The sequence below is a fragment of the Aplidium turbinatum genome, chromosome 2, assembly GCF_918807975.1.
Source record: "Aplidium turbinatum chromosome 2, kaAplTurb1.1, whole genome shotgun sequence".
In the NCBI taxonomy this organism is placed as follows: Eukaryota; Metazoa; Chordata; class Ascidiacea; order Aplousobranchia; family Polyclinidae; genus Aplidium; species Aplidium turbinatum.
Window position 1 is genome coordinate 5,537,384 of NC_137473.1, and position 20,767 is coordinate 5,558,150.

A 20,767-nucleotide genomic window follows, 5' to 3' on the forward strand; every position below is an offset into this window, starting at 1 on the left:
ATTATTTAATTTCTCTTGTTTTCTACTGCTATTGTCTACTGTAATATAGCCTACGGTACCAAAAGTCCTACATTTTTGACATGTCTGATCTGTTGAAAAAAATAAATCACAGTTTGATTCCGTATGGGACTTGCAACTGCCATTGCTAGCGAAATTCTGCGTAGCTGCACTTTCTGATTATCCAACAGTCTGTTAGTTAAATATGCCTCATGATTTGGACTAGTCTGTCAGTTGATAGAAAAATTATCAAATACTGCACTGAAACGCTGTGAAAACGTTTTTCTATGCTTACAAAATACAGATGTCAAGACATAGTAGATATATCAAACACAGAGGCGGCCACATGCGTAGCCTTATGACATTGCGAGCATTGAGGCCAATAAAAGTTAATAGAACAAATTTACTGTGACGGCCACCAGGCATAGTTCAACTGCAATAAATGCTCTGCAAATTATTTTTTATTCTTAATATTTCTTTTTCCTTTCCACGAAGATTTCATCAGGAGAATGCACTATATCAAATGATAAGTTTAAAACACAAAGTTAGCGAACAATTCTTATATTTCTTATTAAGATGCCAAAAATGCAGTATGACGGAACAATTATAGGCTACAGTTAAAGTCAACATGTTTCTTCGTTTATTAGACGTGAAAACAAGCTTCACTTATAGTAAAAATAATCAATTAAAACCCTAACCCCAGCCAGCTGATTCTGCTGCTTTTTACATCGATTCAACGTTGTAGGGCGTTGAATCGATGTAAAAAAAATGTACAATCTTCCTCACGGGGACGCAGGTCTTACAATTTATACAATTGTGCATGAAATCCTCGTGGATAGGAAGAAGAAATATTAAGAACAAATAATCATTTAACACCGGTGGTGCATAATTGCAGTTTAATAAACTTTAAATAATATTAACACTTAACAGAACTATATAACATACCAAGCTGTTGAACACTCGACAAGGAAAGCAAAATGCGGCATCCTTAGCTTCTGAACACTCCAGCCAGAGATAGTCATCAAACCATTGTGAGCGAAATTTTCTACCTTTAACTTTCGGATAGTTGGCCTTGACAGTTTTAATTCGTCCTCTACTAATAACATAATTACATGCTTCACGGCATTTTGGCCATAACTATGTTTTGGCAAAGGGAAGGCAGGATCAAATTTATAATCTTTTAAGTCCATTGTAGAATTTTAGTTGATAAATATTAAGATTTACTGAATCACTGCTCTAAATAAAGAACACTGATTGTACGGTTTAACAAAATTCTCATTTGTTGACATTTGACAAACCTTTTTCCAGAATTCATTTACAAGGTGATACGCCTAAGCGTTATATCACGACTTATTCAAATAGAATCATAATTAACAAATACTCCAGAAAATCCAACATGACCTTTCTTAAATTACGATCAAGAGTTCATTTCAATAGCTCAGTTAACAAATGCAGTGATCTATTTCTAAACTGCTGAACAATTCTATCCATTAATACATGACCCAAAGGAATGTTCGCTTAGCTGAGCTATTATTGCTGAATTTGAGAAACAATGCGAAGTTCTTCTATTTGAAGCGATGGATTAGAAAAAAGGCTATTCCTGATGCTGAATGTAAAAACGTTACAGTTGCATAAAAAGGCTGTTCGTTAACGTTAATGCTGAATATTTCACAATACAACAAATTTTCAAGAAATTAACACCAAGAATTTGGACTAATGATATTGAAGACTGGTCAGGACTTAACTACAAAACTGCAGTAGAAAAATCTTACAACAGAGAAACTTGGCGTCTCATTGCCTCCAACCCTCGACGAGAGGAAGGAACTTAATGATGATGATGACACAAAGAAATACGTTTACAAACAAGTAAACCCATTTAGCATAGAAATTAGAATCAACGTCAAACTGTGCTATGCCAATGTATACACAAATGTAATCTCGCAATAATTAATCAACTGGAAAGAATCCGACAACACAGGCTATTTTCGATGCGTTAAAAGTTAAAAATAACACAATTTCAGAAATATGGGCTCCACTGTATGACAAAAAGCGGCATAGACTCCTTTTGAGTCTGAAAACTGTCAGAATCTAAGATAGTTAATAGACTTGTTTTTTCCGGACGCTGCAGACAAAGGGAGAATGTAAATGTTTTTCTGTAACCCAACAGACAACCTAATTTCCAGATAGGAAAGTTTTGATTTCGCTCACACAACTTTTATTTTCACAAAAGTGATGTTACACTGTGGAAGCAAATGACCCTTATGCTTATGCAGCAAACAAATTAAACTGAGCTAAAGAATTACAACCGCATGACGTAAAAAGATGATATATTACGCAACTAAAATAGCCAACCTATGCAAGAACCAATCTGCTGGGCTGCGACTAGAATCACAAAATCATATTACAGCACAAAGAAAAAGAAAGAGCTTCCTAGCCCTAACCCCCCCCCCCCCCCCCCTTTGCAAACTTGAGTTGACTTCAGGTTGGGATCCAAATATTAAAAAAAAAAAATTAATATGTCATAATAAAATAAAAAATTGAAAAGGTGATGCCCAAAACATTGGGGGGGCAGCTGCCCCGCCTGCCCCCCCCCTGCCGGCGCCACTGGTATTAAGATCTACTGGTATTACTTTATATTTTGACAGATCATAGCATTTTATATCAGCACGTCACGAATTGATGCTGTGTAGATTATGGAATGTGTACCAATGGAAATAATCATGTGTTTTGTACTGCTCATACGCGCCAACTTCCGGGGGAGCCGAGGGGCGGCATCCCCCGTAAATTTATGGTTGAGGGGCAACAAAAATGGCTATTACAAGTGGTGTTTCAAAGATAAAATACTTTGTGAAAAAGATTTTGATCACGGACTTAAAGAATTCTGAAAGCGAAAAACAACGTACGTTGCTCTTTGCCCGCAAAACAGCAGTTGATCGCATGGCTTTCTATGGAAGGACACAACGAACAATTACGTGAATATATCTTTAAGTAGTGTGCCTGCCTCTGCACACCTGTGTGTATGAATGTGTAGTTAGATTTAGTGTTATAGGGTGGTGGCTGAGTAGATGACTGCTTATGGTCTTTCACTACCATCCTTCTTCTTGCTTATGAGGCAGCAATTCCGGCAACACCTCCAAATTGTTGTAACCAGAGTAATGTCTTCATATCAGGGTCTATGACAGGAGCGGGCAACATACGGCCCGCGACCGAATTTTGAGCGGCCCGCAGACAGTTTCCGCTCTTTACGTGATAATGTGGGCGCGGCCACACTCTGCCGTAATCCCCCACTACTTGCTTACTACGTCAAATAATAGCTACTGTTAGTTATTCTTTAGTTCTTTGTTTTTAGTCAAGTGACAAGCATGTTCTGTTCTGTCATAAACGGGCCCTTCCATCCTTTTTCTGGAAGCAGCTGACTCGATGACTAATATAGTCTTTCGCTGCTTCCTGTCTGTTGTTGAATATATATATATATATGTTTGTACCGTATACTATTTTTCGCAACAGACAAAATAAAAGGTTTCTCTCTCTCTCTCTCTCTCTCTTGTAAGAATCTCTTTCAGGCTCAAGCCAAGGGAAGGGCACTTTTGCTCACGAAATATACTCAACAATGAAGACATTCAGGGTGAAGCTAAAACTGTTTTCTCACGAGTTCAATCAGAATATCACTACACACTTTCCAACACTCAAAACTATGGCACCCCAGATGATGACAATTGAGACGTACGGTACACCAATATGATATCTGCACTAGACAATGCATTTGGTTGTCGTTTTGCGGACTTCCAGAAACTTTCTTCTGAGTTTGATATCTTTTCATCACCCTTTACAACTGACTTTGAAAAGGTGCCGGATGCTTTACAGCTGGAATTGATTGATTTGCAGTGTGACTCTACCCTGAAAGAGATATTCCTATCTAAAGGCATTGACAAATTTTATGCGTCACTGAATGAGTCCAAGTTTGCCAACCTGAGAAAGATGGCCATGAAACTACTTGTTCTGTTCGGGTCTACATAGCCTACATTTGCGAGCAAAAATTTTGGGCCATGAACATTAACAAGAGAAAGCTGCGATCCAATCTCACTGATGTTCACGTGCAGTTTTTACTGAGGGTTTCTATGCCGGACATGCAGCCAGAGTACAATGAACTTGTTGACAATTTTATTCCATCACAGATGTCTCATTGACTTCAGCATCTAATGATTGAAGTACACTACGTTATTTGTTAATATAAATTCATTAAATACTGTTTTTGGTCTCTATGCTTTAAACTTAAAGTTTACATTATATTACAGTAAATACGATTTATTCCTTGTCTAGGTAAATAAATACGCGATTAATGTAGCGATTCATGAATCCGGCCCGCCAAGTACTTCATTTTCCCATATCAGGCCTGCCGACTGGAGAAGTTGCCCGCCCCTGGTCTATGAGATCCACATGTTCTGCAGGTCGAAACACTGGACAGTGATTGATGATGTGCTGCGCTGTTTGACAGTCACCACAAACGCAGGCTGGTGAGTCACACAATCCCCAGGTAAACATATTGTGCTTGAAGCAACCAACACCAGTACGGCGGCGATTCAGAGTCACCCATTCTTTTCTTGGCAGGTCTGAGCCAGGTGGTACCGTAGTGTCTGGTGTGACTTGGAACTGGTTGGGCCATGAGATGGTTTCCCAGCGGTCTCTCCATGACTTCATCAGGTCAAAGTGACCTTCATAAAGCGCCGCAACGTGTCAAGAAAAAGGGTGCCTGGAAAGCAGGCGTGGACGTGTGAGCTGTTGTGCGTCAAGGACTACATTGTGGAGGAGATGACGATCATTGACCTCCGCCTTTAATGCGAGCCGTACGGTGGAATTCTCTCTGCGTAGTTTTGGTGGGGCGATGCCTGAAAGCACTGGTAGTAAGTTTGTAGGAGTTGGACACAGGCATCCAGTGATTAATCAATTAATTTTAATCAGCAGAAACATCGCACCAAGACCTCACCTCGGACTATTTTACTTGCTGTGAACACGCACAGTCTTCAAAATTAGCATATTTTTACTTCGCAAAAACGTTGACGAGGCCAAACGGCAAAAGTTGAAATTGCCCCGGCAATTGCTGTGAATGTTTATTACAAAAAAATTGTACCAAAACATGCAAAACGAGAAGAGAAAAAAATAATCGAATAGTCTATCACGACCGCACTGTTTGATTTGTTGTGATGTAATAATACCAAAAGTAGCGATAAAGCGATCAACGCGATACGCACGCTGTTACGGTGATTCACGTTATAACTCATTGGGGGGAAAAAGTAAGTTAATTTTGGGTTGATTCAACGTTTGAGTCAGCACAAATGGATATAATTTTTTCGGCGAGTTATATCGCGTAACAACAATGCCCATTGCCCAATAAGATATTTACGTTTGTTTTACATTAATTCAACATCTAGCGACGTTAAATTATCATGAAATAACGTTAATTGCTCAATCAGGTACTGATAACAAATCAATAGCTCCCTGCGAGAAAATTGCCTTGATTGACGTATACAGTACATAATTTCGGCACAATTAGGATACTGCGAGCAACACAAAGTCTGTTGGATAAAGAACTAGTCAGAATCGGAATCATCGGAGGATGAGGTTGTCGGGTCGTCACTGGAATACTTGAAGACGCAAAACTGCCCGTTCATGAACGCGCGATGCCATATGATCGGAAGCATTACTTTTCTTTACTGCCGAAGAACCATTTATCCAATTTTGTACCACTTTTTATATTCGCAACGACACCGGTCAAAAATAAGCATTTGATGAAAGAATAACTTTTGCGTAACAATTAAGCCAGTATTTATAAGGTTGCAAACTTTTTACAGTTCACAATTGAGCATTGTCAGCATATAAAATAGCGTGTGTGATGCTCTGGGCTACCGCCATGTGACACACGATGAAGAAGAAGCGCATAAAATTTCTTTTGATTAAAGTAGACCTTTTGCATAACAAACCAACAGAGCGTGACGTTGGAGTCGTGAACGACTAGCCGCTGTTCACAATGCTGTGCGATAGGGTTAGTGGCGTAGTTTGCAGGCGAATAAATTGTTTAACGTTTGCTTTAGCTGTTGTTTTGTGGTCTTTACAGGCGTGTATCAGTGTTTCAGTATAATTTGCCAGAAAATAAAACTCTTTTAAGTTGGAAACTTAGGCTACAGAAGCGTAAACCTTCGACCAGTTCTTTGCTGTATTGGAAGCGATCTTGCCAGGCAAAGATAGGAAGAATTTCTTGTATTATACAGCTTCAAAAGCTAAGCATGCAAATCAAAATATTGATGCAGAACTTAATGACGAGGCTACTTTCGAAATACCTCAAAATGCTACAGGAGCACTGCATCTACATAGATTAGCGGTGGAAGATTGAATTTTTGCTGGTGTTGAAGCTTCGCCTGGGTTTGTTTTATACAGACTTAAAGCACAAGGTTTGGTATTAGTTCTGCATTCGTACTGTACTGTACATCGTATTTTTCATTCATGAATGCACCTCATGTATTTAAGGTTGATTAGTTTGAACATATTCCCTCATCGTGACGTTATCATAGCAACCATGAAGCCAGACTTCTAAAAGGACTACCCAAGCACCATGATCATCATCGACTGCACTGAAGTAGGCCTACGTCTCGAAACACTGTCCTCACTTCACCGTCAGTCGCAAACGTACTCGAACTATAAAAGTACGAACACTGCAAAGGCATTAGTCATTAGTGGGAGTTGATCCAAATGGGGGTAATATGTTTGTATTTCAGTTGTACACTGGTAATGTGAGTGACAAAGAAATATATCAGAGGAGTGGATTTTTTCACCTTTTGAAGCAGAAAATAGCTGCTAATGAACTGCACGTCATGATGCTGTTATGGCCGATAAAGGGTTTCTTATAGAAAAAGACTTAGCCTACATGGTATTGGTCTACATTTGAATATCTCACCGTTCCTAGGCAAAAGGCCTCAAATGAGTGAGGACAAAGTGTTGAATAAACGAAGTATTGCACGCCATCGCATTCATGTAGGCTAGAGAGGACCATAAAAAAATTTGTCAATTTCACATCTTCGACAGGAAAATACCAGTGACTATGCTTGGTATCATCAATGAAATGTGGTTGGTTCGTTGCATATTATGTTATGCAGAATGAAAATAAAATGTTGCAAGACAAGGTGCCACTATCGTGGTCCATAATTCCTGGTCAAAATGCACACGCTTCACAATGGCGTCCTAAATTGCCTTTCCTAGTCTGTTAGCCAACACTATGATTAAAACGAACAAGAATTGAAGTGTGCCGATAATGTACAACAATTCATAAACACAAAAAATTTACTTTCACCTGCCACCGACCTCACGCTTGCTTGCAATAACAAGAAACGCCTTCATAAACCGTAGTAAACAAGCGATTCTCAACCCTCAGACTCCGCGTAACTCAAACGTCACGCTCTGGTGATTTTGAATGTGCAAAAGGTCTATTGCCGCCGCAACCCAAGGTTTGTTGATTTGGCGACGGCAATGTTTTTGCCGTCGTAGATGGAAGCTAATTTCGAGGGCTGCATATACATCAACAACTATGAGAAAACTGTATTACCAGTATTCGATAAAAGACTTACGATAAAAAACAGAAGAGAAAACACTTCGCCATTGTTAACGCTTTGAAGGTAAGTAATTAGCGAAACAAGGTTAATAAACCTAATAGCGGGTTTCCACTCTGCTTGAGATCATGATTTTTTGCGTTTTATTTCGATAACTTCACTGTCTTGAATTGATCGTTGTTATTCACTCGCACGAAAAGAAAACGAATCAGCTTATTTTCCAACTGTTTCAATTATGAGCTTAAATATCAAAATGTTTCTGACTAGACGTAGGCCTACTGCATGCGTAAAACTAATCGCTTCAAGCAGTGGTTCTAATGTATTCGGTTTGCGACCTAGGTGTCAATACAGTATAAACAAGACAGTAAGCTTAATCAAAGTCTATTTTAACTGAGTAAAATAGCATTATGGTTATGACATCATCATCTTTCTCGCCCCCCAAGGTTTTTTGAAAAGTCGGCGCCTATGGTACTGCTCATGTTTTTAAACTTTAGAAGATTTCCCAAAACTTCAACACGTTCTTGAATTTTGTTACAGTATACGGTACCAAATGTTTTTTATTCATGCTTGTTTTTGAGACTTGATTTTTCACTCACACTTTCTCCGTTTTCACTTTCAGGTCTTTATTAATATTAAACAAAAACATCTGTATTAACAACATGAATGCTTATCAGTATGCCAAATACAGCAGAGACACATTTTGACAGTGCCACACTGATGGACCTCCTTGAATGAAAATAGATTTCAGCAGCACCCCTCCAAAAATTAGAGGCTGGATCCATCCCTGGTTAGTGGTTAGAAATAAGATTAGGGTTTTATCTAATTGCCAAGGACTAAAAGAAATTTTCAAAATACAACTTTTTGTTTTAAACAGCTTTAAACTTTTCTCAAATTAGGGCAGAATTCATTATTTGGCAACACTATTGAGGCTACTTTTACACTATATAGGGTAAATATAGCCACAGTCTAAAAAATAACTGCTTGAAAAAAACCACAGATGTAGGCTGTGACCAGGGGTGCATTCCTAAAAATTTATTTGGGGGGCTCTAACACTTAGCTGTGTTGTTATAGACAAAGTATGTATAAGTAATCGGTGTAGGTTAGCCAACAATGTTTACCTTTTTTAAAAGGAAATACTGTTCACTGTTCAGTTTGTTTTTACTTCTGAACATCATGTCGAAAAACAACCCATGCTAAAATATACCTTGAAGTACAGAAAAAGGTAGAAGCAACAAAACGTGAAAACGTGGTTGAATCCGATATAAAATTATAAGTTTGAAATTTGGCTTGGTTGCTACACTGCAATCTCCTTTGCTTTTTTTTACTGCGTAGGCCTACACTTGAAACTCGCTTTGCATGAGCTAATTCCAATCTCTTAACTCAATTGTAAACTTATTTGTATGAGCCAATCCTAAGCACACTTGCAAAAACATTGACTGCAATAGGAAAGTAAGGAAATGCAATTCTTGAAATGAGCGCTTGTGGTTGCAGATTTGCTATATAAGAACCAATAAGCTGCCAATGTGACAGTTACACTAAAATCTCATTTAGTTATTAACGAACAGTTTAAAAAACTCCAATTATAGCAAAAGCATATTCCAAGTTGGTGCAAACGAGATTACACAAAACAAATAGCCTGTCTGCCAGGTCTTTGGTTTTATGGGCTAAGTTATAAGCACCACGACAGTCCTTGATTTTAGCCAGCAAACAGTTTTTGCACAGATCTGAGTTCATTCAATGTGGGCAGCTTAGAATGCTTAACTTGAATATTCACAGCCGACCAATGAGTCTGCAACCACTTCTGAGTTGCTGCAGTGCCATTCCATAAATGAGGAGGTGGTCCATTGATGCTGATGAACAACAATGCTGAAACAAGTGATATGGTCAGCCGTGGTCGTAGCGGTGTGATGACCAAGTTAATTTGTGAAAATCCACCTTCGGCTTCAGCAGAACTTATAGCAATCATGTTTAGTACTACGTTCATGAGCAACTTTATCGTATCTGGTATATGACAAGGATTGTCAACATACAATCGAAAATATAGGAGTGATGACATGAAATCTCTCCTCTATTTTTCGTAATCTCTGCTCCCCTTCTTGCCATGGAACTTCGACTGCAGCAGGCCATAACTCTGGTACAATAAGTTCCAAGCTCTTCACAAAATTTTCATTGTTGTTGTCCACCATCCTGCTTCCAATGTTGTCAACCAAAGCTTGAATAAACCGATTACGATCAAAAGAAGGGTAGTCTCTACCCTACATCGAGCTTTGAACTGGTCCAATGTTGTGCCTTTAAAGGAGTAGTTTTTTGTACTTCCGGGCAGGGCTGCGATTTTTGCCTTTTTCGGTGACGAGGTCACTCGACACGCGCCATCACTATTCGACAAACGCCTTGCCTTACGCAAAACAAAAAAACGAAAAAAAATTGAAAATAAAAAGGGAAAAAAATGAGAGAGGACTAAACGTCGTCAGGTCGAGGAACAATCGGGGGGGGAGCATCACGTGGTGCAAGCGTAAGAGTGCTGACTTAGGTAAACTTTCCTTCGCCAGGTACTTCAAAGCAAGGTCTAAAAGCGACGCTTCACACGAGAAACTCCCAAGGCGTCAGCGCCGCCATTTTGAACACTGCGGGAGAATGCTTTGATCGAAGTTCCAACGCCTGGCATCAAACATTCCGCAACACACGTTTCGTGCTATTCGACACAACGGGTTTCTTTTATAGATGAAATAACCTAGGCTACGCTGAGTTGTCAACGTCTATGCCAGTTTGTATTTCGCAGTTTGAGCTAATTAACAATATTGCTCTGGTAATATGACTGTTGGATACTTGCAATGAATTTTTTTCACATGTAGAAAACAGCCTAGTTCCCGACCAGACGTTCAGAAATACAGATGAAAAAAGCCGCTATTTTTATGGACCGAAACATTTTGAACACTGCGGGAAAATGCTTTGATCGAAGTTCTAACGCCTGGCATCAAATATTTCGCCACACACGTTTCGTGCTATTCGACACAACGGGTTTCTAACTTTCTTCGAAGTAGGCTACTTTTACTTGTCAATGTCTATGCAAGTTTGTATTTATGTCTGACTTATGCACTTGTTGTTCCAAGAATGGAGAATTTTTTTTGCAATGTGAATAAAGAATAGTAGACAGCAGTGGCGGCTCGTGGTCTCAAAACATGGGGGGGCTGCATCAACCAGTAGGCTAACCTAATATAAATAATTATAAACCTGTACCGGACTGAGGTATAAATGCACTGAGTTAAGGTTAGTAACACAGTAACATGTTCTTTTAATTGGCTGTCGTTTAATGTTTTTATCATTTAAAGTAAACTTTTGATAATGGCTTGAATGTGGTCAAGTTTAGGTGGTCACCAGATGGAGCTAGTACTATTTTGGGACTTGGTATTAACTTAGTTGGTTAGATCTATGCTTGTGCTTTCCAACGATAGCAAATTTGTTGAAATTGAACAACAAATGAATAAATGGGAGACAATTTCCTTCAGGTGTTTTTCAGTGCCTTTCCACCCCGTACTTTCTCCTTTATAATAGTCTATTCCAACCTGTGTGACGTACATGACGTCATCAAAGAGCACCAATAATTACAGTAATTGGCTTTACTTTACATCAAAACTAGTCTGTCTCGGTGACTTCTCAAAACACAGATCAAGTAAAGTAACCTACGATCCCTTTACCTAATCACCATAGCTTCCACACGCTTAAACTAAAGATTTACGAGAACCAAAGTTGGAATCCCTGACCAGGGTCTGTTTTATTTGCGTTCCCACAGCGCTTGTTCAGTGATGCTAGAAAACTTTTTTCTGAAAAACCTACGTCATAAAAAAAAGAACAAGCAACACCGGACCTGCAGAATTTGCAGACCCAGAGTTGCCAATTAATTTTGTAACACAAATTTTTAATATTAAGAGTTTTTTTAATTTTTCAAGCGAAATAAATTAAAAAAACATGGCAAAACTATCTATATGTAATATAATTCACATATGCACAAAAATTTTGGGGGGGCTGCAGTCCCTTATGACGAGCCGCCACTGGTAGACAGATAAACACGGTTGCAACTCGACTTCCTTCCACTAAAAGGGTTTCTGTGATTACGTAATGGGCGATTTTGCACTTGCATTCACAAAAGCACACAACCTAGCTAGCAAAACCCGTCGTTTTTACATTGATTCAACGTCTGCAGACGTTGAATCGAAAAAACGAGAAGCGAAAAATATACTAGAGTAGTCTATCACGACCGCATTTTTTGGTTTGTTGTGATGTAATAATACCAAAAGTAGCGATATGCACGCTGTTACGTTAATTCTTCTTCTTCTTGCTTATGAGATTGCTGTCTCGATTTGTTGTCATTCACCTTGAATAACTCAGGGAGGAAAAGTAAGGTAATTTTGGGTTACCTTTAAAGTAAGTTAACAGCACAAATCGATTTAAATTTCCCTGAGGGTTATATTGCGTAGGCTACCCAGACAGCAAAAATCATCATTTTACATTGATTTAACGTCTACAGACGTGAAGTCAATGCAAAAATAACGAATTTTGATGCCTGCGTATCAATGCCCAAGAAGAGATTTACGTTTGTTTTACATTAATTCGACATCTAGCAATGTTGAATTGAATTATCATAAAATAACGTTAATTGTTCAACCAGGTACCGGTAACAAATTAATAGCTCACTGCGAGATGATTGCCTCGAATTACGTTTACACTAAGATAATTTCGGCACAATTGGGATACTGCGAGCAAACACGAGTCTGTTTGATAAAGAACTAGCTGTCAGAATCGGAATTATCAGATGCTGTATCGGAGGATGAGGTTGTCGCGTCGTCAGTACAATACTTAAAGACGCAAAACTGCTCGTTCATGAACGCGCGATGCCATATGATCGGAAGCATTACTTTACTGCCCAAGTACCATTTATCGAATTTTGTATTACTTTTTTAACTTGACCCCGTAGCTTTTCTAATTCCAATTTGTTTCCGTCATAAAATTCTTTACAAATATTGCAAAATACCCGCTAACTTTTCCTTCTGTTTGATAAAATCTATAGCAGGTAAATTTTACTTTTTAACTGTATCTTCTTTCACCACAATTTATATTCGCAACGACATCGGTAAACAATAAGCATTCGATGAAAAAATAACTTTTGCGTAACAATAAGCCGGTATTTATAAGGTTGCAAACTTTTTACAGTTCACAAGAGCATTGTCAGCGCATAAAATAGCTTGCGTGATGCTCTGGGCTACCGCCGTGTGACACGCGATGAAGAAGCGCATAAAATTTCGTTTCATTAAACATTAAAGCATACGGCAATTGCCGCCGTAATCCAAGGTTTGTTGAATTAGCGACGGCAATGTTTTTGCCGTCGTAGATACATGCTAATTTCGAGGGCTGCATACATGTCTGGTAGGTACATAACTTAGCGCTTGATACTCCTTCGCAATCACTCAACCAGCGTGCGATTAAAAGCTTAAGTGACTCTGATACCACACAACTTGTGCGGTAACTCGCGGCCAAACGCTTATAATCTGACTCTTGTGACGTCATATTACTATTCGACAAGCAAACGCAGAAATTTTGGTCGTTCGACAAGAAAGAAAAAATCGCAGCCCTGCTTCCGGGACTCAAGTTAACAACTTCATCAAACGAATACTTTCCTTCTTGAATAGCTTTTTTTATTTAAAGTAGAGAATTAACAGTCCATTTGACATGACAATTAGCTACTACGAAGTTGATATTCCCAGTCTGGAGAGTTTCTGACAAAAGTGATAATTGGCGATTGCTATCAACTTCGTGTTTTTTTTTGCAGTTCTGTTGTGAGAAAGCTGTTAAAGTGTTACGGTACTTGTTCAGTCGAGAAGTTGTTGTTCAGCCAGAAAAGCTGAAAAATGGAAGCTTGAACGAGCCCCCCTACATCAAGCCTTTTTGTATTTCAGGGGGGCTCAGCCCCCTGAGCCCCCCAGGAATGCAACCCTGGCTGTGACACAAACATAACAACTGTGTCAATTGCAGCATAAAATTTGTAGAGAGAGAGAGAAACCTTTTATTTTGTCTGTTGCGACAATAGTACGGTACAATTATACACAATACGAATAAAATAGTATATACCATAGCTATCTAAACACCACAACAGACAGGAAGCAGCAAAAGACTATATCAGTCATCGAGTCAGATGCTTCCCAGTTCTTAATGTGACAAATGTCAAGCATCGGCAAATTACGTTGAAACAAGATAGGCTGATGTTCAGTAATATTACTGAAAGAAAGGAAATCATGTGCTGCTGCGATCCTCAAGTGAAGTCCTGAGGTTTTATTCAAATATAAACTTTATTCCGGGTGATTAAAATAGGAAAAGCTTTTGAAATCAATAAACTCTTGTAGCAAGGGCGTTTAAACTTCAGTGCAACCAAGAAAAGTTCAAGCCAATGAAAAGTACAAGACTACGAGGAAAAACGTTTTCAGTAACAGTATTACAATACAAAAATAATCAGTTTAAAAAAAGGTATAGGCCTATTGTTCTGTCATAAAAGAAATGGCTGAGTGACTCTCAGTGTGACCTGTTATGCTGCATGAAACTAGCGCAATGTGACCATATAATTTGACAAGGAATTTGAATAGAATGTAAATGAGAAATAATTGAGCGTAACTGAATAACACAATAGGTTAATAATGTTTTCTTCTGATGAAATTTAACAAATCAAATCCAAGCAACGTATTATTACAAAGTTTGAGCCCAAAATAACAATTTATGACACTTTTTGTCACTTTTCCACTGACATAAAGCAACAAAATTTAAATTCAATTAAAAAAAATCAAACACTTTGCATTGAAATAAAAGCAAGAAAAAAAACAATTTTTGTCGATTTAGGCTAAGTGCGATTGATCCAAACTTGTCTGGCAGCCCTGCTTAAAAACTGACTAGGCTTGATTGCTGACCAACGTTTGATTTTTATGTCAAAAACTAAGTAATTTATCATTAAAAACTCTTGCGCTGGTTTAATTAAATTGATTTATACCGATACAACACACACTAATGCAGAAAAGTTAAAAAAAACAACTGAATTTAAAACAAAAAATTTTAGGACAAACTTTGAACCGATTTGACAATGGGCAGCAAACAAGATGTTACACAATAGAATGTAAAACAATTAATCCACATGGCTTACTAATCGTTGTTTGATAAATTTTCTACCATACTGTACTTCAATTGCTTCACTGGATAACCATTTACTTTCCTCATCTCTATTCTTCCAAAGCTGAGGCTGGCGAGTCAATTGCTTGTTTGCTACGTACATGCGGCAACCGCAGACTTGGATTCTTGATATGGGTTTCTTTGAATTGTTCTGTCTTTGCGAATTCTTTATCAATTTCGAAAATTTTCGGACTGAAATGACCACAATTAAATTTCTTTCTTAATTTGTTTAAAATTAGCTATTCTCCAGGCCTAAGTTTTTCTTTAATCCAATTTATATATTTAGACCTGGAGAGCAAAATCTTTGCTGTTAGGAAAGGTGGGTGCTGTTGCACAAGACGCCCTGTTGGTCAACCGGAAAAAATGATGACGTCACACATATTGGAATAGACTATTATGAAAGAGGAAGAGCGGGGTGGAAATGCACTGAAACACACCGGAAAGAAATTGTCTCCCATTTATTGATTTGTGGTTCAATTTCAACAAATTTGCTATCGTAGGAAAGCACAAGCATAGATCTAACCAAATAAGTTAATACCAAGTCCCAAAATACTACTAGCTCCATCTAGTGGCCACCTAAACTTGACCAAATGCAAACCATCACCAAAACTTCATTTTAAATGATAAACAATCTAAATCAAATCCAATTAAAAGAACATGTCACTGTTTATTGAAGGGCTAACCTTCATTTTTATATCTTATTTAATATATGAGCAATCGTTGTTCGAAGACAGCCCCCCAACGAAGCTTTTGCCCAATGCATTTCAATGGCGAATCGATCGTCTTTCAGTTCACGCCCTGCTTGTTCACGATAATTAATTGTCTCCCATTTATTCATTTCTTGCTCAATTGCAACAGATTTGCTATCGTTGAAAAGCACAAGCATAGATCTAACCAACTAAGTTAATATCAAATCCCAAAATATTACTAGCTCCATCTAGTGGCCACCTAAACTTGACCAAATTCAAACCATTATCAAAAGTTTATTTGCAATGATAAAAACATTTAACGACAACCAATTAAAAGAACATATTACTGTTTATTGAAGGGCTAACTTTCATTTTTATATCTTATTTGATATATGAGCAATCGTTGTTCGAAGACAGCCCCCCAACGAAGCTTTTGCCCAATGCATTTCAATGGCGAATCGATCGTCTTTCAGTTCACGCCCTGCTTGTTCACGATAATTAATTGTCTCCCATTTATTCATTTCTTGCTCAATTTCAACAGATTTGCTATCGTTGAAAAGCACAAGCATAGATCTAACCAACTAAGTTAATATCAAGTCCCAAAAAACTACTAGCTTCGTCTAGTGGTCAACTAAACTTGACCAAATTCAAACCATTATCAAAAGTTTATTTGCAATGATAAAAACATTTAACGACAACCAATTAAAAGAACATATTACTGTTTATTGAAGTGTTAACTTTCATTTTTATATCTTATTTAATATGCGAGCAATCGTTGTTCGAAGACAGCCCCCCAACGAAGCTTTTGCCCAATGCATTTCAATGGCGAATCGATCGTCTTTCAGTTCACGCCCTGCTTGTTCACGATAATTAATTGTCTCCCATTTATTCATTTCTTGCTCAATTTCAACAGATTTGCTATCGTTGAAAAGCACAGGCATAGATCTAACCACCTAAGTTAATATCAAGTCCCAAAATACTACTAGCTCCATCTAGTGGCCACCTAAACTTGACCAAATGCAAACCATCACCAAAACTTCATTTTAAATGATAAACAATCTAAATCAAATCCAATTAAAAGAACATGTCACTGTTTATTGAAGGGCTAACTTTCATTTTTATATCTTATTTAATATATGAGCAATCGTTGTTCGAAGACAGCCCCCCAACGAAGCTTTTGCCCAATGCATTTCAATGGCGAATCGATCGTCTTTCAGTTCACGCCCTGCTTGTTCACGATAATTAATTGTCTCCCATTTATTCATTTCTTGCTCAATTTCAACAGATTTGCTATCGTTGAAAAGCACAAGTATAGATCTAACCAACTAAGTTAATATCAAATCCCAAAATATTACTAGCTCCATCTAGTGGCCACCTAAACTTGACCAAATTCAAACCATTATCAAAAGTTTATTTGCAATGATAAAAACATTTAACGACAACCAATTAAAAGAACATATTACTGTTTATTGAAGGGCTAACTTTCATTTTTATATCTTATTTAATATGCGAGCAATCGTTGTTCGAAGACAGCCCCCCAACGAAGCTTTTGCCCAATGCATTTCAATGGCGAATCGCTCGTCTTTCAGTTCACGCCCTGCTTGTTCACGATAATTAATTGTCTCCCATTTATTCATTTCTTGCTCAATTTCAACAGATTTGCTATCGTTGAAAAGCACAAGTATAGATCTAACCAACTAAGTTAATATCAAGTCCCAAAATACTACTAGCTCTATCTAGTGGCCACCTAAACTTGACCAAATTCAAACCATCACCAAAACTTCATTTTAAATGATAAACAATCTAAATCAAATTCAATTAAAAGAACATATTACTGTTTATTGAAGTGTTAACTTTCATTTTTATATCTTATTTAATATGCGAGCAATCGTTGTTCGAAGACAGCCCCCCAACGAAGCTTTTGCCCAATGCATTTCAATGGCGAATCGATCGTCTTTCAGTTCACGCCCTGCGTGTTCACAATAATTAATTGTCTCCCATTTATTCATTTCTTGCTCAATTTCAACAGATTTGCTATCGTTGAAAAGCACAAGCATATATCTAACTAACTAAGTTAATATCAAGTCCCAAAATACTACTAGCTCGATCTAGTGGCCACCTAAACTTGACTTTGACTACTACGCTTTTGGGCCCACCTTCTTTTAAAATGGTTCCTCCATCCCTGTACGCCTAGTCAACTACGTTGGAGCAGGTGAGCAATATTACTTGGGCTTGGGATTTGAAGGAATATTTGACAACACCTTTATTTAACCCACCCTCCTTCGGGCACGTTCCTTTGCCTCTCAATGCCTGTAGATATCCCTAGTAAAATTGTGCTATTAGAGAATGCTTCATCGTAATGGTACCGCGGCGGGACAGGGTTACACTGGAGGCAGAAATTCTACGCCACATCGCACCAGAAACAGAGATTCATTCCGATGAATGGGGTGCATACTCTAACTTGTCTAGTGAGTGTTTCTTGTAGTTCTATTTTAAAATGACTTACACTAACATGTAAACACTTAACGTGGATTATGTTAAACATTAAATGGATTGGATGAAGTACATAAAATGCATGTAGATTAAACATTTGTGTAGACTAGGTGTACTGAGAGTAAAAATATGTAGGGGAGATGTGGCACCTATGGGACGAATATGACATTATTTCTAATAAACGTTATTTTAAAGCAAATCATGAACTAAAGCAATTTTATTGCAAAGTTTAGTCATTGTTTCGTAACATGAAATCAAAACAGTGATGACTGTAGGCTAATATTCTTTATCGTTTTTTTTTCATCATTAAAAAGTGTCAGACAACTGTCCCATAGGTTGCTTACATACATGATCAATGGGACAAGGGTCTATGTGCCAGGGGACACTTTGCTAAATACATCAATTGATTGTCAAGGGTATGATGGAATGAAAGAGACTCAAGAGAAGAAGCAGAACTTGTTTTCTTGGTTTTCATCAATAAATAGACCCGCTTTTCTTTTCAGACATGATAAAATAAGACACTTTAAAGGTTCAATGAATTGAAATCTAAAAAGGTATATACTTTTGCCATGATCTATAGCAAAGTCTAGTGTAATAAGGCTTTTCAAGATTGTACAAAAATAAAGCAGTAGCTCTTATCTACATCCCTAGCGAAAAATACTTTTTAAGTGAAAAAAATTCCTTTCAGCCTTAAAATAACCTAAGAATATGTCCCAAAATTGATTGCTTGCACAGTCCCATTGGTCATTCAACCACCAGTTTGTGTTTAGCTTGTCTGAAGACATATCACAGTACAATGTGTACTTTTCTGTTGTGATAGCATCAGACCCAACCATATGGCTTAAACTGTCATGCCAAGTCCCACTTGATACAACTTATTCATAGTGTAGAAACTGTTAACAACAGTTAACCATTTAAAGCAGTGGTTCTCAACGTGGGCGGTACCGCCCCCCAGGGGGCGTTTTTGATTTTGCAGGGGGGCGGTATGATCACTTCGGATTAAGGGGGCGTTTTGATTACTAGGGTGCATTTTGGTTTAACCCATCTACCGCCCAGCGTAACGATTTTGTCAAAGAGCACGTATCTACGTGGTAGCATTTCCTACCTCATACCTGGTGGAAAAGGGATTCATGTTGTTCTGCTACATACCAAACAGCGAATCCCACTTGACATATCCATAAGAGGTGATCTTCGAATGTTTCTCACTGGCTTTACACCGGATGTAAAGAAACTGACACTTTCTCACCAAGCCCAAGGTTCACACTGACTACCAGTAGGCCTATACTATTTTCATGCTCGCAAACATATAGGCCTATTGCTTTTCATCAAATATAGTTACTAGTCTCTAAAACCCTTACAGCCTGTTTCACCCTAAAAGGGGATCATCAAAAGGTCCTTATTCTAATAGAAATATAATTCTATTTGAATAAGGACCTTCTGATGATCCCCTTTTTAGGGTAAAACAGGCTGTAAGGGTTTTAGAGACTGGTAACTATATTTGATATAATTATATCGCTCTGCTTGTCTTTTTGCTTGGCATTGAGCACTTTTTGTAGAATAAATAATATTTATTGTTTTATATTCGCTTTTCATAATTAATCGTTTTTGTTGGGAGGCGGTAAAATTTTGCCAGTTCATAAAGGGGGCTTTGGGCCAAAAAAGGTTGAGAAACACTGATTTAAAGTTACTTTGGGAGCAGAAAAAACAATCAACTGACCTCGTCACTTAATTGCACAGCTCCTTTTCAAAAAGCACGATGGCTCATGTCAAAAGAATTATGCATCCATTAAAAATAAATTTACCAATTTAACATGTTTTTGTTATTTCTATTTGGAAACCATTGCAGCAAGCATTTTACGCTGAAATTTATTTAAAGTTGCTTTCGTATGTTTTTAGATCTTGGATATCGCCACCAAACGGTCAATCATCACCATCATTATGTTTCGGCCACAGGGGTTCATACGAACCACATTGAAAACCTGTGGTTGAATTGTAAACGGAAATTTAAAAGAATGGGTGGCACCACAAGACACATGATACCTGGGTATCTTGATGAATTTATGTGGCGACATCAGTTTCCACGGGGACGACATTTTCCGGAAGTTCTCCGCGCCATAAGGGAGTCCTACCCATTACTGTAGCCGCCACATCGTCCATTTGCCAAAAAACAGCCCTTTTCAGGGCTACCTAATGATAAAAAAGAGTTGCTGCCCACATACTTTGTGATGTTTATTCTATTACAAACAAACTAGGCTAACAAAAGTGCAATGTCGCATGAAACAAAATTATTTTTTTAACTTAATAAAAGTTACGTTTGTAACATGATTTTTGTGTGTCAACGTTTAAGGTTTGGACCTATGAATCATTTTGTTTACACACACGGATGCCTTTGGGAAAATGACTTCATGTGGTTATGAAAGAACACGAGAATGCAAGGCCAAGTCATTTCATTACGGTTTCGTTACTTACCTTTGATCCATACTTAAGCCTAGGTTTATTCGGCTTAGCCTATGTATTGTGAAAAAATTATTTGGCTAAGCATTGAACAAAACATAAGTATCCGCACCCACTGTATCGCTGGTTGTTGTTTCTTTTTAATATTTGCAGAAGTTTCTCCATCCAAATAGGAACAATTTTCTGGTTCCTGCACTTGGAGCTGACATCACTTGCTTCCTCAACCGAACTTTTCCAGTTGATGTCGACTGCGGGCCGAGTGACAAGAATTCTTCCACGACCTCACAAAAGATCAAAGTTCTACACCGCTCTAGAGCACACATCGCTTTC